Source organism: Pinus tabuliformis, chromosome 2_2 (genome assembly GCF_031772625.1).
Source record: "Pinus tabuliformis cultivar Carrire ecotype Pingquan chromosome 2_2, CPIR1, whole genome shotgun sequence".
Classification (NCBI taxonomy): Eukaryota; Viridiplantae; Streptophyta; class Pinopsida; order Pinales; family Pinaceae; genus Pinus; species Pinus tabuliformis.
In genome coordinates, this window is record NC_142300.1 from 799,666,395 (window position 1) to 799,680,798 (window position 14,404).

The 14,404-nt window shown below is 39.7% G+C and overlaps 1 pseudogene; it reads left to right on the forward strand.

Moving 5' to 3' along the window:
- The first annotated feature begins 11,376 nt into the window (after nt 1-11,376).
- On the forward strand, nt 11,377-13,014 carry LOC149195154 (adenine/guanine permease AZG1 pseudogene; annotated as a pseudogene).
- The last annotated feature ends 1,390 nt before the right edge of the window (nt 13,015-14,404 follow it).

Genomic DNA, 14,404 nt, shown 5'->3' on the forward strand with positions numbered 1-14,404 from the left:
CTTCACATCTTCCCACAAAATGTCTGCTTTACCTTTGAGACTGAATGTTGCTACTTTGGCTTTCATGTTCTATGAATAGTCATGCAACTTGAAAAAATTCTTCATACCAGTCAACCATGCCTACGCATCCTACGATTTCTTCACCTATCCATCAAATGTTCATGACTTTTCTTTCTTAAGCTCATCCGGAAAGTATCCCTTATCACTCCTCTTGTACAGATGATAACAATACTAATGTCATGCATGTTAGAACCAACATTAGAATGGTACCTGTGTCTATCCCTTCTCCTATCCGGAGTGTCTAATAATCTTCTATCTCTAATTGTGTCATCTCTATATGACTTGTGACCACCATGCGACCTACTGCTATATACCCCATTATTTTTTTCCTCATGCTCATGGCTGAACCGAAGTTGTCACTGCCAGTGCAAATCTGGAAAACTCTGAAGAATCACTGGATTTACCTTTGCTTGCCTATATGATTCTGTCATTATCTACCTTACAACTTCTTATTTCTTCCTTTAAGCTTCTCAGTGTATCTGCCAAATCAAAAGAGTTCCCAACACCATACTGCTCATTTGATTTATAGGGAGACTCTTTGTAGTCTACCATCTTGCTAGCCATTCGATATTTCTTCTTGCAAGGTATATCATGTCAGCTAACCGAAATCAAAATAAACCAACATACCTTAGTATAGATCGGGGAGGATACCTTGTCTCCAAGATCAACAAATCAGCGTGATACATGTATAACATAATCATGACAACATATATAAACATAACACATAACCATATAACTACGCAACCATCATTCTAGCTAGGGTCCAATCATCAATGCATGTTATTCTGAACAACATATACCATGACCTCATGCATGAAAACAACCATTACATCACTTTACACTTGACCGCATGTAAACATTAACATCATAAGCAATGCATGACCAACCATGCACACACATAAACACATATAATCGAGCATACACAAACAATACTTGTAACCAAGCCCACAAGAATGATACATGCAACCAAGCTTACAAGAATGTAACCAAACATACAAGAATGTAACCAAGCGTAAAAATGATACATTTAAGTGACATCTAACGACATGTAACCAGTCATACACTCATGATGATGCATCTCATAATAACAACATCAACTTCCACATGTCGACATCACTACAACCATGATCAACATTATGCAAATGAAACAAACACATGAAATGCAAGTGTAAGAAACAAAAATGCAATGAACATGAATGAACACTCAACACACAACCCATCTAGTCCGAGGGGTGAATCATGCTCTGATACCACTCTGTAACATTTTCCTCTCACATATACCTAAGCAATCGACCAACCGGGATAAACATGCGACGAGAGGCCACTATGATATGATTCGACCTCCTAAGTCACATTAAGGAAGTGGAACTGACAGAAATACACTATACAGACATTCAACATCAACATTAGGACCCTTAGGAACTAATCCAACCTTTTTGCCAACCAACCCCTGGGTCCCATTGAGATTTTGGACCACTTGACCTCTAGATGCTCTCGTGGTATAGGCATTCCATTGTCGAGGGACCTCTGGATGCTCTCATGTGCCTACAAGCCAGCATCCAGGGACTATTTTTCTTAGTGTTGTGCCAACATCCCTGGTATTTGAGCCATTTTTTTAGGCCCAGAGCCCAAGTAACTGCCCATAACTGAATGACATCTTCATAACAGTAAAATAATAGAGAAATAATAGTAAAAATGAAATCACTTGAATAATACCTTGACTTGACCCCTACTAGCCATGACAGTAATTTCATCAAACATATCATGAATATGTTATCTATAGGTGTAAATAACTTATCTAAGCATAGGAATCTCATACTTAGCTAATAATCACTAAGACACATTGATGCCTCAACACATCAACTGGAATTTCATCCATTAGGTCATAGATACGTTGTTCATCATTTACCAGTAAAAACATGATGAGAGTTATACACAGTTATTGTCATAAAACATATAAATAACCAACATAATAGTAGCATAAATACTAATGAAATCACAACCATATAAACCACATATAACTAGTATAATACTCTCAGAAATACAAGGAGAAATAACCTCATATTGATGAAGCAAAATCCAAACCCAAGATGGGACTTCTATGTTCCACCCAATCATAGAATGGTTGAGCCAAATCTCTCTTCATCCATTCACCCCCATGCCATATTCCAAGCATGAATGTAGGATCTCATAGAACACATCAATCCAAAACCATCTAGGGCTTCTAGAGGCCAACCACCTCAACCCATCAAACAGAGATTCCACCTCACGGTTGGACATCACAAAACCATCATCAGATCGGTCTCTATCTAAGCCTTCTAAGGCTCTAGAGAGTTTGTTCCAAACAAGGCTCGAGGACTAGTATCTCAACCCACAACTTTTACCGGGTTCTAGAGCGTTTATCCAACCAAAGCTCTAGGACTAGTAACTCAACCCACTAAGGGCTCTAGAGTGTTTTTTCAGCCAAGGCTTTGGGACTAGTAACTCAACCCAAGTTGTTGCAAGGCTCCAGAGCATTTGTCCAACCAAGGCTCGAGGAACTAGTAACTTGACCCAAGCCAAGGAATCATGAGAACCAATCAAAGCAAAACAAGGAAATAGACCCACAGTCACCATGGTTATCCAGAAAATGGCAAGGCTAACCAATCCACTGTTAATCCTGGCCATCCTCCATGCCAATGATAGATCACAATGAACAAACCACATGCATATGCCATGCATGTAAAAACTAGTGAAGAAAACATACATTCAACTCGGTACCTGTACAAAAAATCCACTGTAGCTGCTGATCCTGATGTCTTCTTGCACTTTCCTACTCTTTCTTTTCCTTCTTGCTCCAAAAATCTAAGTATGTTACACCCTCCAAGAGTGTTCCAAGAAAACTCTAAGTATCCAAGAGTATGAGAGAGAGAGAGAGGGTAATGAAGGAGCTCCAAAACGGAACTAACAAAAGGTTACCAACTGATCCTTAGAAGCCTTTTTATGAATGAGGCCTCTGTTTTCTTCATTTTCCATTATTTTCCCTCCATTTCCTCCTGACATGCAACCTATGACCTTTCACCTCCTTTTTCTCCTAATTTCCATTATTTTCATAAATAAATGTGCCAAAAATTCAATTTTTCCTTTCCAAAGCCTTATCCATTGCCTTTGCCAGTTTCCTTAACCATTAATAACCAAATGAACACCCACACTAGGATGTCTCACCCAACATTCAGCTTGGAATAAGTGTCTCATCAAGTGTGGTTATTATTTTTTCCTTTATTAACTTTTATTACATGGAATTTTCACAAGGCTGTTAAATTAGTAATTTCTCGGTCTAGTTTTAGTGCAATTTTCCTCCCTTAGGTGCAATGTCCAATTTGGATGTTCCGTATCTATCTCTTTTCTAAGTCTTTGTAAATCCCTTGGACAAATTGCGGCTTTTTCACTACAGTTGGGAATACTCATTGTTTCTTTTCTTCTAGCATTGTTGCATTTAAAGCTATGTTGGTTCTTCATTCTCGATGTGCTTTAAAGAATAGTTCGAGTTTGGGGAGTTTCACTGCGCTACCTTGTGTGTTGGGTTTTAAGAGGTTTATGTCTTTACAGTTGAACCAATTTCAAATCTTCCTTGAATTTATATCCTAGGTGTAAAGTTTGGGAGATGATTTGATTGTGTTCTATCTGGGTTTTCAAGGTTCTGTGGTGTGTCCTTCACTATGTCTAGTTGGTCATGGTTTTTTTTACGGTTATCATCCTTGTTTTGTTGTCCAATTCATCATGCCTCCACACCAACGCATGGCCAATCACCATGGTGGAGCTAGTTCTTCTCGTGTGTATTGCCACTGGTTGTTTACATGGGGATCAGTTGCTTCCTACATTGATTCAATCCCTCTGGGGACTACATCGATTCAATCGCAAATGGATCCCAAGCCCAAGAAATCTCAGGAAATAGAGATCAAAATTTTTGCATTCTCTCAATTCATCAACTAATGGACACTCACCTTCATATGGTTTTAAGAGATAAACAAGTCGATAACTATAAGATTTTTGCTGACCAACAAGATATAAAATACCTTTTCATGAATATATGCTTTTTCCTTGTTGATATTGATGGTCGTTTAAACCACATGGACAAATATATGCTGTCCCACTCGGACTCAAACTCAAGATGGATTATTAATCCTCGCGCAGATCCTACTGGCCCTCCTGTGAATAATACTCCTAATTTTATACTTATATCTTTTGATTAAGGCAGGAAGTTGCTTTTACAGTTTTGATACCACGGTACTCCATGTTTTTCAGGCTTCTGTTATTTTTCATGGTCCTATCTATGGTGATATATGGTAGTTCTTAGTTGCAATATATTGTCTTGGGTCTACATTTGTTTTGTTTTCTACGTTTTTTCCCTGATAGCTTCGAGCTAGCTATTGGGTGCAGTGACATGGTCCTCGTCACGGTACAACGATTTCTTCAAACCTTTTGATCTCGAGGTTGTGCATTATGAAGTTTTGAGACCTACCTTCAACTCCTTTGCTCATAGTGTATTGCGGAAAATAGTGACTCCTGTTTTGCAGTGTTGAAGAATTAGTATATGGCGATATGCAATAACTCTTGTTTTTTAGGACCGAAGAAGCTCGCATATTGGTCTTCACTTATTTTCGGCATGGCGGATGGGTGGTGGTGGAAATTATGTTCCATGTGAAAATCTACTAAAGTAATCTTTGAATATGGCAGTGTGGAAATCCTCTTCCTTGTGATTATGGAAGGCATGGTTCAGAAATCTCCTTACAATTTGGATTTGGTCTCTTTATTTTGATGCCTCATTTGGCACCGATGACTATTGGTTTCATGATTAATGTAGTACTGTGGAATATTGAAGAAACCCCCTCCTTCAAACCGACATAGTTGCCACCTCTGCTTATTTTTTTTACGAACTCTATGTAAAAAGCTTTTATGGAAATCCTTTACACCAGTTTAAAAAAAACTATATCTTTTTAAGTCCGATTATAGATGTTGGTGATGATTCTGGAACTCTTGATCAGCACCATGCACTAAATTTTTCATTGTCATTGAAGTGCAACTAGTCACTATCACCTTTTAAATCACATCTCATGTGCACCATTCGGTTGATTTAGATGAATGTATATGTAGAGAAAATTGAAGGAGCTAACTCGTAAACCATATAATCATAGAAGAATGATTAAGCATGCAATCAGGAATCGGGATTACTTGAAGCAATCCCGGGGTTTTGGGCTGTCAATGTGCAGTTATAAATGGAAAAGTTGCTTTCCGTTACTCAGAGATGAAACGACATTTTTATTGAAGTAAAGAACCAACTCAGGCATATAATATTAAGTTTCAATTTTCTTTGAAGAGCAGTCTTCGCATTAAAAGTATTTGATAAGACCTTTAATGTTGGAGGAAAATCAGGAAGCCACTATCATTTTTATATCTGGTTGTAAATTCCAAAAGTCAAAGACCATTATAAAATAAATTCATGGAAACATTAATTTAGGATAGATGTTAAGGTAAAAAACATGACTACGAGGTATGTGCAGGTACGGAACCGACTTTCAATCTTCATAAGTGAACTCGATTTTTTTTATTGCAGAGATGACACAATTTATTCAGAATAGATGTGGAAGGGCACGAAACATGGCCACAATCAGTTCACAGGTAAGCAAGTTCCAATGTCTCGAACGGTAGTCCTTTCAAGTTGTTAATGGCGGGGACCTGTAAATTTCTGTTATAAACAACGGATGCTTTCATTCATTAAATCTGCAAGCATGGTTGCTGCTCCTCCTCCGTTTTGGAAATGGTGGTCATATTCATGTGCAGTAATTCAATTATTTCCTTTTAAACTCATGCTTTTCAAGCCGAATACAAAGGGTTCATGATTTGTGAAGGCATTTTTGTTGGAACTACTACACACCTACATGCGGACTCTTAGTTAGAGCATGGAACTACATGCAAGATTCCTTCTGCATGATTTACTCCTTGATTTGCTCCTTCTTTAACTCTACAACTCATTAGCTCTTCTGCATGATTTAGTCCCTGATTTTCTCATTCTTTAACTCCGCAACTGGTTAGTTCTTCTGCATGATTTTCTCCCTGATTTGCTCCTTCTTTCACTCCGCAACTCGCTAGTTCTCTCTAGAACTTGTTGTAGGTGTTGAGTCTTCTCATTGATCACCACTATGGGGCATTGCCTTGGCATCTTCACCTAGTAACACTATATCATGAGCATTGTAACCTATTTTCTAATGAATCATTCTTGTGTTCTTTCGATTTTCTTTGTGTTTTTGCTCTGCAAAGCTGTGTGTTCAACCTCTACTAGCTAGATTCATCTGTGCAGATTTTCTAACACATTTACATGGTATCAGAGCCCACGGGTTGCTAGATAAAAGGCGCACCAGTACTTTATTTTACAGATATTACAGCATGGAGATTGAAGATCGATAGAAAAATGGAGTTTCCCAAAGCATCGATCCTAACACCATACAACTATCATGAATGGAAGGACCAAATGGCTTGATACCTTCGTCATAAAGGGTTGTACAGGATTGCCATGGCTACAGAAGTGGAACCCACTTCATCCATAGAGAAATCCAAGTACCTCAACTGTATGGATGAGGCCCATGGATCCATATGCATGTGCATCTCTCCAGAGTTGCAGTTTCATCTATCTGCCTGCAATACTCCCAATGAGATTTGGAAAAAGGTTGAAGAACTCTACGGGAAACATGATGAGATGAAAGGACATATGATCGAAGTGGAGCTGTTGTCATTGGATCCACGGAACTATGACAGAATTCAAGACTTCTTCACCAAATATAATGATCTATTGCTGCAACTCAAGGGTTGTGGAATTGACAAATCCAAGGAGGAGAGTCGCCAAGTTCTCTCTATTATGTCAAAGCTTGGACCGAAATACTCCGTTTTTGTGTCTACATTTCATTCAGTAAGGCTCGCAACAGGTAAATCCTACACTATGCCTTCTCTCAAAGAATTTATGGAGTCCCTTATTTTTGAGCAAGATAAACTTATTGGCATCGGGAAAATCAAACCTCCAAAAGCGCATGCACTTGCCATGTATGATGGCAGCCACAATAAAAATCATAGATCTGATTCAAATCAGAAAAATCAGCACCAAAAAGACAAGGGAAAAGCGCATTCCCATCCAAAGAAGGAAGGGTACACCAAGCCCTTCAATGACTCCTCTGGCTCAAGAAATGAGAAAGGGAAGAAAGGAAACAGATGCACCTACTGTCAAAGAGGATTCCATCCATAATCTTCTTGCATGAAGAAACAAATTGACCAAATGGCAGAAATCCTTCAGAAGCACAACCTTGGGGACCACATCGGTCAAGGCGCCAAGAAGGAAACTGAGGATCCGCCACACGGGAAAGGTAACAATTTTCATGCTTTAGTTGCAATTAACTCTTCCCCTGATGCATGGATTATAGATTTTGGTGCATGACATCATATGGCTGCTGCAAAGGAAGTCTATTCCTCTTTGGATGCATGCAAAGGACCTCCCATCCTCATGGGAGATGACTCACCTATTGAGGTCACCGGAAAAGGTAGAGTGGAACTTTTACATGGAAGCTTTGAAGATGTGCTTCATGTTCCAAAACTTTCGGTAAACCTGCTTTCATTTTATCATATCACTCATTCTGGCACCGGCAAGAGAGTGACATTCACTCCAGATGCAGTGAACATATATGACCTACATAGCAGCTCCAAAATTGCAACCGGTGAGGTAAACAATGGAGCCAGACTATATACATTTTCTGAATTTATTGAATATGAATCCTCCTTATTCCTTACACATGCTGATGATAGTAGTAGGCTTTGGCACGAGAGGTTTGGTCACTTAAATTACAGGTATATGTAGCAGCTAAGAAGGCATGAGATGGTGGAAGGCTTGCCAAATATCAGTTTCTCCAATGGAGTTTGTGAAGGGTGTGTCCTTGGCAAACATCGTAGAGAAAATTTTGACACCAGAAAGACTCACAGAGCATCCTCTCCTCTAGATCTGATCCATAGTGATCTCATGGGGCCTTTTCTTCATCCTTCCATCAACAAAGAACAGTATGTGCTTACATTTATTGATGATTTCTCACAGTATACTTGGGTGTATCTTCTTAGGGCCAAATCTGATGTTTTTGCGCACTTTGAAGATTTCAAAGCACTAGTTGGAACAATCAGAGAGAAAGATCAAAGCCCTCCATACAGACAATGGGGGGGAATATGTTAACACAGCACTTCGGAACCTTTGCATTCAATCTGACATACAGTTGCAGTACACAGTTCCATACACTCCGCAGTAGAATGGAGTTGCTGAGAGAAAGAACCAATCTCTCAAAGAGATGGCTTCCTACATGTTGCATGCTAAGTCACTTCCTCATAAGCTATGTTCTGAAGCACTTAATTGTGCTACCTACAGCCAGAACAGATCTCCTCATAGGTTTGTCAAGGATCAGACCCCCTTTGAGACTTGGAGCGGCACTAAACTAGAGGTCACCCACTTCCGTGTTTTCGGCTCCCGAGCATGGGCCAGGATCCCCTTTGAGAAGAGAAAATCTCTTGATCCACAGAGCATTGAGTGCATCTTTGTTGGATACCCTGATGGTGTGAAGGGATACCAGCTCCTAATTTCCTCTACGGACAAACTCATCATTGAGCGAAGTGTCAAATTTGAGGAAATTCTCTCGCATGCACCTCAATTTCCGCATGCAGACACCTTTTATCTACCTCATGTCTGAGATGATGACTCAGTACACTCAGATGCAAATACAGAGCATGCGGACGCCGAGGTAGAGCATGCAAATGCAGAGACAGAGTCTTCAGATACAAATCTAGTGCATGCATATGATGATCCACATCCAAGCCCAAATCGAGATTCTAGCAGTGAATCATATTCCCCTGTCATAAATCAGAGAACATGGAGCTTACGTGAGATATATGCACAAGACCACCCAGCTGCTAGAAATGGTCTTGTGGGGGATAATTCTAATCTGCAGAGGACTAGCTCAGAGTTTATTGAGACTCCTCTTGCCTTCATTGCCACTGAACCATCGCCATCCTGGCATTGTCATTTGGTTCATTTTTATGATCCACGGTCTTATGCTGAGGCTATTGGGCATCCATCTTGGGAGTCCGCCATGGAGGAGAAGTATAACTCCCTCCTCGAGAACTAGACCTGGTATTTGGTCCCCCTTCCTTTAGGAAGGAAACTTGTCCGATGCAAATGGGTCTACAGGACCAAGAGTGTTGCAAATGGGCAAATCACCAAACGGAAAGCAAGGCTAGTAGCCAAAGGCTTCCAACAAGTGCATGGCATTGATTATGACGACACCTTTGCTCCAGTAGCAAAGATGGATTCCATACACCTTACACTTGCCATTGCGGCTGCCCAGGGGTGGGAAGTACATTAAATGGATGTGAAGAATGTCTTTCTTCAAGGAGACCTATCTGAGGAGATCTACATGGAGTAGCCACATGGTTTCATTTAGGATTCATCTTTGGTCTGCAGACTGAAGAAATCTCTCTACGGCCTTAAGCAGGCCCCGAGAGCTTGGTATGCGAAGCTGGATTCTTTTCTCTTATCACAAAACTTTGAAAGATGTAAGTCTGATCCGAATGCTTACATGCTCAGGACACATGATTCTCTTCTTATCTTAGTTTTGTATGTGGATGATCTCCTAATCACTGGCAGCTTAGCCTCAACCATTGCTACAGTCAAGAGGGCCTTGCATGATAGGTTTTTGATGACGGACATGGGTCCATTACACTTCTTTCTTGGTCTTGAGATTATCCAGGATGCCACAGGCATCAAACTCTCTCAGGCTAAGTATGCACGGGATCTCCTCGAGAGATTTTGCATGACTGACTGCAAGCCAGCACCAACTCCTTTTTTGTTTGGGGTCTGCCTTGAATATGGAGGTGACATCCCGTTAGTTGACAGCACTCTCTACCGACAGCTAGTGGGGAGCTTACTATACCTCACCCACCCCAGACCAGATCTCTCATATGCAGTAAGGGCAGTTTCCAGATACATGCAGGAGCCGCATCAGCTATATTGGAATGCTGCCAAGCGCATCCTCCGATATGTACAGGGCGCCATCACCTTGGGGATTCACTATGTAGCAGGCACTACATTGAATCTCCTTGGCTTCACAGATTCTAATTGGGCGGGAGACAACATTGATCGCAAGTCCACCTCCGGATATTCAGTCAGTCTAGGATCTGGCCCTATCGGTTGGTTGAGCAAGAAGCAAGCTGTTATTGCTCTCTCTTCAGCTGAGGCCGAGTACAGAGTAGTATTCAACATCACCATTCAGGCTCTGTGGCTACATCACTTCCTCACTGAGTTGGACATCCAGTTCCAGCAACCAATTGTCATTTGATGTGACAACAAGAGCACTCTCAAATTTTGCAGGGATCCAGAATAGCAGCAGTGAACGAAGTACATAGAGATCCATATGCACTACATCAGAGACTTAGTACATGATCGGGTCATTGATTTGTAGTTTTGTCCTTCAGCAGAACAGACAACAGACATCTTCACCAAGATATTCACTGGGCAGAAGTTTCGCTCTCTGTGTGATCGTCTTGGAGTGAAGGACACAGTTGCTTAGCAACTGTCTTTTCTTTCTCTTTTCTTTTGATTACATTTTATTTTGAGGGGGTTTTTGTTCCCATGAGGTTTTCTCTCTTTCCTCAAATTTAGTACAAGTTGCACTGTATTTTGGGTGACCTTTGGCCTTAGTCGCCAAGGACCATTTTCTATTTTTCCCCATAGTGGTGTTTAGGGGGGGTGTTGGAACTACTACACACCTACATGCAGACTCTTCGTTAGAGCATGGGACTACATGCAAGATTCCTTCTACATGATTTACTCATTGATTTGCTCATTCTTTAACTCCGCAACTGGTTAGTTCTTCTGCATGATTTACACCTTGATTTGCACCTTCTTTCACTCTGCAACTGGCTAGTTCTCTCCGGAACTTGTTGTAGGTGTTGAGTCTTCTCATTGATCACCACTATGGTGCATTACCTTGGGATCTTCACCCAGTGATGCTATATCATGAGCATTGTAACCTATTTTTTAATGAATCATTCTTTTGTTCTTTCGATTTTCTTTTAGTGTTTTTGCTCTGCAAAGCTGTGTGTTCAACCTTTACTAGCTAGATTCATTTGTGTATGTTTTCTAACACATTTACAATTCTTTGAAGCTTCTGCCCCGAATACAAAGGGTTCAGTATATTTTATCATCAACTAACCATTCTGTGAAGCTTCTGTGTTACAGATTTCACTTGTTTAGTCAATATGTTGAAATTTATCGCAAGTTTATGGCGAAAATGGGAACGCGCGGAGGCCAAACTGAATGATAGAATCAACCATAGTAGGATCGGAAGGTACTTCAAACATGAAGCTCGAAAGACATGCTTCACAAAAGAAGTTCGGGCTGGAACAACTACTTTCCTTGCCATGACATATATTTTAGCAGTCACCGCGAGTATTTTGACTGACTCTGGGGGAACTTGCACTGTTGCCGACTGCACAGAGGTATGCAATGTTCCTGCCGTGTCTCCCCTTTGCCATGGTACATTCAAGGGCTCCAAGGAAAATTCTCTTACTGAACTAAAGTTAGTGAAGGCTGGACCTGATTATAAGTTTCCTACACTGAATCGAGGCTATGAACAATGCTTAGAACGTACTAAGAGAGACCTCATAGTGGCCACAGTTGTTTCGTCCCTCATAGGATGTCACATAATGGGACTCTTAGCAAACCTGCCCTTGGCACTTGCACCAGGAATGGGAGCGAACGCCTATTTCGCCTACAATGTTGTAGGGTTCCATACCTTGGGGAATGTTTCGTATAAAAGTGCCCTTGCTGCTGTCTTTGTAGAGGGCTCTCTGCTTTTCATCATTTCAGCTTTTGGTTTCAGAACAAAGCTCGCGAAGATGATACCGAGACCCGTTCGCTTGTCATCTGCAGTGGGCATCTGACTGTTTCTTGCCTTCATAGGCCTTCAATCCGACCAAGGGATTGGTGTCGTGGGTTTCAGTCCTTCAGCTCTTCTCACAATCTCTGCCTACCCCAGCCAATATAAGAGCCAGTTGGCTCCTGTTAGAAGAGTGAATGGAACCCTAGTACTAATCCCCGGTGCAGCTGCTTCTGCCGAGATACTCTGCACCAGCCATCGCATGGAAAGCCCCAAGTCGTGGCTAGGAATAGCGGGCTTCGTCATCATAAGTTATTGTTTGATGAAGGAAACAAATGGAGGCATGATTTATGGGATTCTTTTCGTGACCTTCGTGTCTTGGATTAGAGGTACCCAGGTGACCTATTTGCCATGCACTCCCCAAGGAAACCAGCCATTCGAATACTTTAAGAAGATCGCAGATGTTCATAATATTGAAAGCACTGCAGGAGCGTTCAGCTTAGCAGATTTTAGAAAAAATGAGCTCTGGGTTGCTCTTGTCACATTTCTCTACGTTGATTTGTTGGACACAATTGGAACGCTATATTCCATGGGGAGATTTGCAGGATTTGTGGATGAAAAAGGTGAGTTTGAAAGCCAATATTTTGCGTAAATGAGCGATGCGGCTGCCATTGTTGTTGGGTCAGCTCTTGGGACGTCTCCTGTGACAGTGTTTATAGAGTCCTCGACCGGTATTCGGGAGGGAGGTCGAACGGGATTGAGAGTAGTGAGTGTGGGATTTTATTTCTTTTTGGCACTGTTTTTCACTCCTCTTCTAGCAGCCATCCCACCTTGGGCCGTTGGGCCTCCCCTCATTGTCGTGGGTGTGATGATGACGAAGGCAGTTGTGGATATTGAGTGGGAGAACATGAAGGAAGTGATCCCTGCTTTCATGGCCATGGTGTTAATGCCTCTTACTTATTCCTTTTCTTATTGATTGATTGCCGGCATCGGGAGTTATATCGTTCTCCATTCCTGAGACCCGGTTGTATATGGGCTAAGACATCTCAAGATATATGTGGAAAATTCGCATCAAGCTATCTCCAGCTCTTCCACTCAGCTGTCAGGGAATGTTTGATGTAGACAATTGCCAATTCTAATTGCAGAAGTTCCGGACGTAGTTTAGTTAGTTTCTACTTATAATAGTTTGCTTTCCATTCATGTGAAAGCATAGACCATGTTTCTTCATGGTATGTTGGCTTTATTACTAAAATGGGTTCTTAAAACTTTTATCAGATATAGTCACTTTGGAATAATTATGAATGATTCGATTAAACCGCTCTGGTTGTGCCATTCGCAGGTAGGAGGGATCAAAAGTTAAGTCGTGATTGCGCATCCAAAACCACGGTCAGATAAAGCTTAGAAACAAAACATCTCCTGATTTCTTCGAACATTGATCATAATTTTACATTGAATTTTGATTTACTGATGATTCCATCCTATTTGAAAGGTTTTTTTTATGAATGATTTACTGATGATTCCATGCTATTTGAAAGTAATTTTTATTTTTTATTTTATGATTTGCTAATCAATCCGTTCCCTGCATATAAACATGCATTAAAACATTTAAGTGAATTTGGTGCTTCTATTTGATTTTTGTGGTTTCCGGGGCAAATAGTCCACTCAAGTGATCCTATCCGCTTTTTTAGTATCAAGTACCAAACATCTCAACACCCAGATATAGAGATAGCTGGTTGCGGAAGAAAATTTTTAAAATTTCTTACTTGGAATCCTATAATTTTCCTTTTTTTTTAATTCTCTATTTCGCATCATATAAAAAAAATTATGATAGATATTTATTTTGTGTAAAAATATTGGAAATTTTGATGTTTTCAAAAATAGTAGAAAGTAAATTGAATCGTAGTTTATGAAAAATAAAGAAACATGAAGGCATGATTACCTCTTTTAGTGAGTGAAGCAAATTTAGATGTCATAATATTTTGTTCAACTTTGTATGTTCAATATTTTAAATAATATTTCTAAATAAGTATTTTATAGCAATCTGTAAATTTGGTAATATAATTGAAATTGTTTATAATTACTTAATTAAAAAATTATGCTTGATATTGATAAATATTTAATAAAAAAATTATGCTGTGAAAATGATATTGTTAACTTTTTTATAATTAATAGGTTATAAAATAGTTATTTTGTATATATATATTTTTTAGTTATATAGAAAAAATTAAATTTATTTAACCATTCAATTTGAAATGTAAATTTACTCTTCAAATTTAATACAAATAACTAATATATACTAAAATATATCATATTACACTATAACTAAAATATATCATATTACACTATAGTATTAATAATTATTATAATTTTTTTTAATATTAATACATGTACATAGACACATTAATATT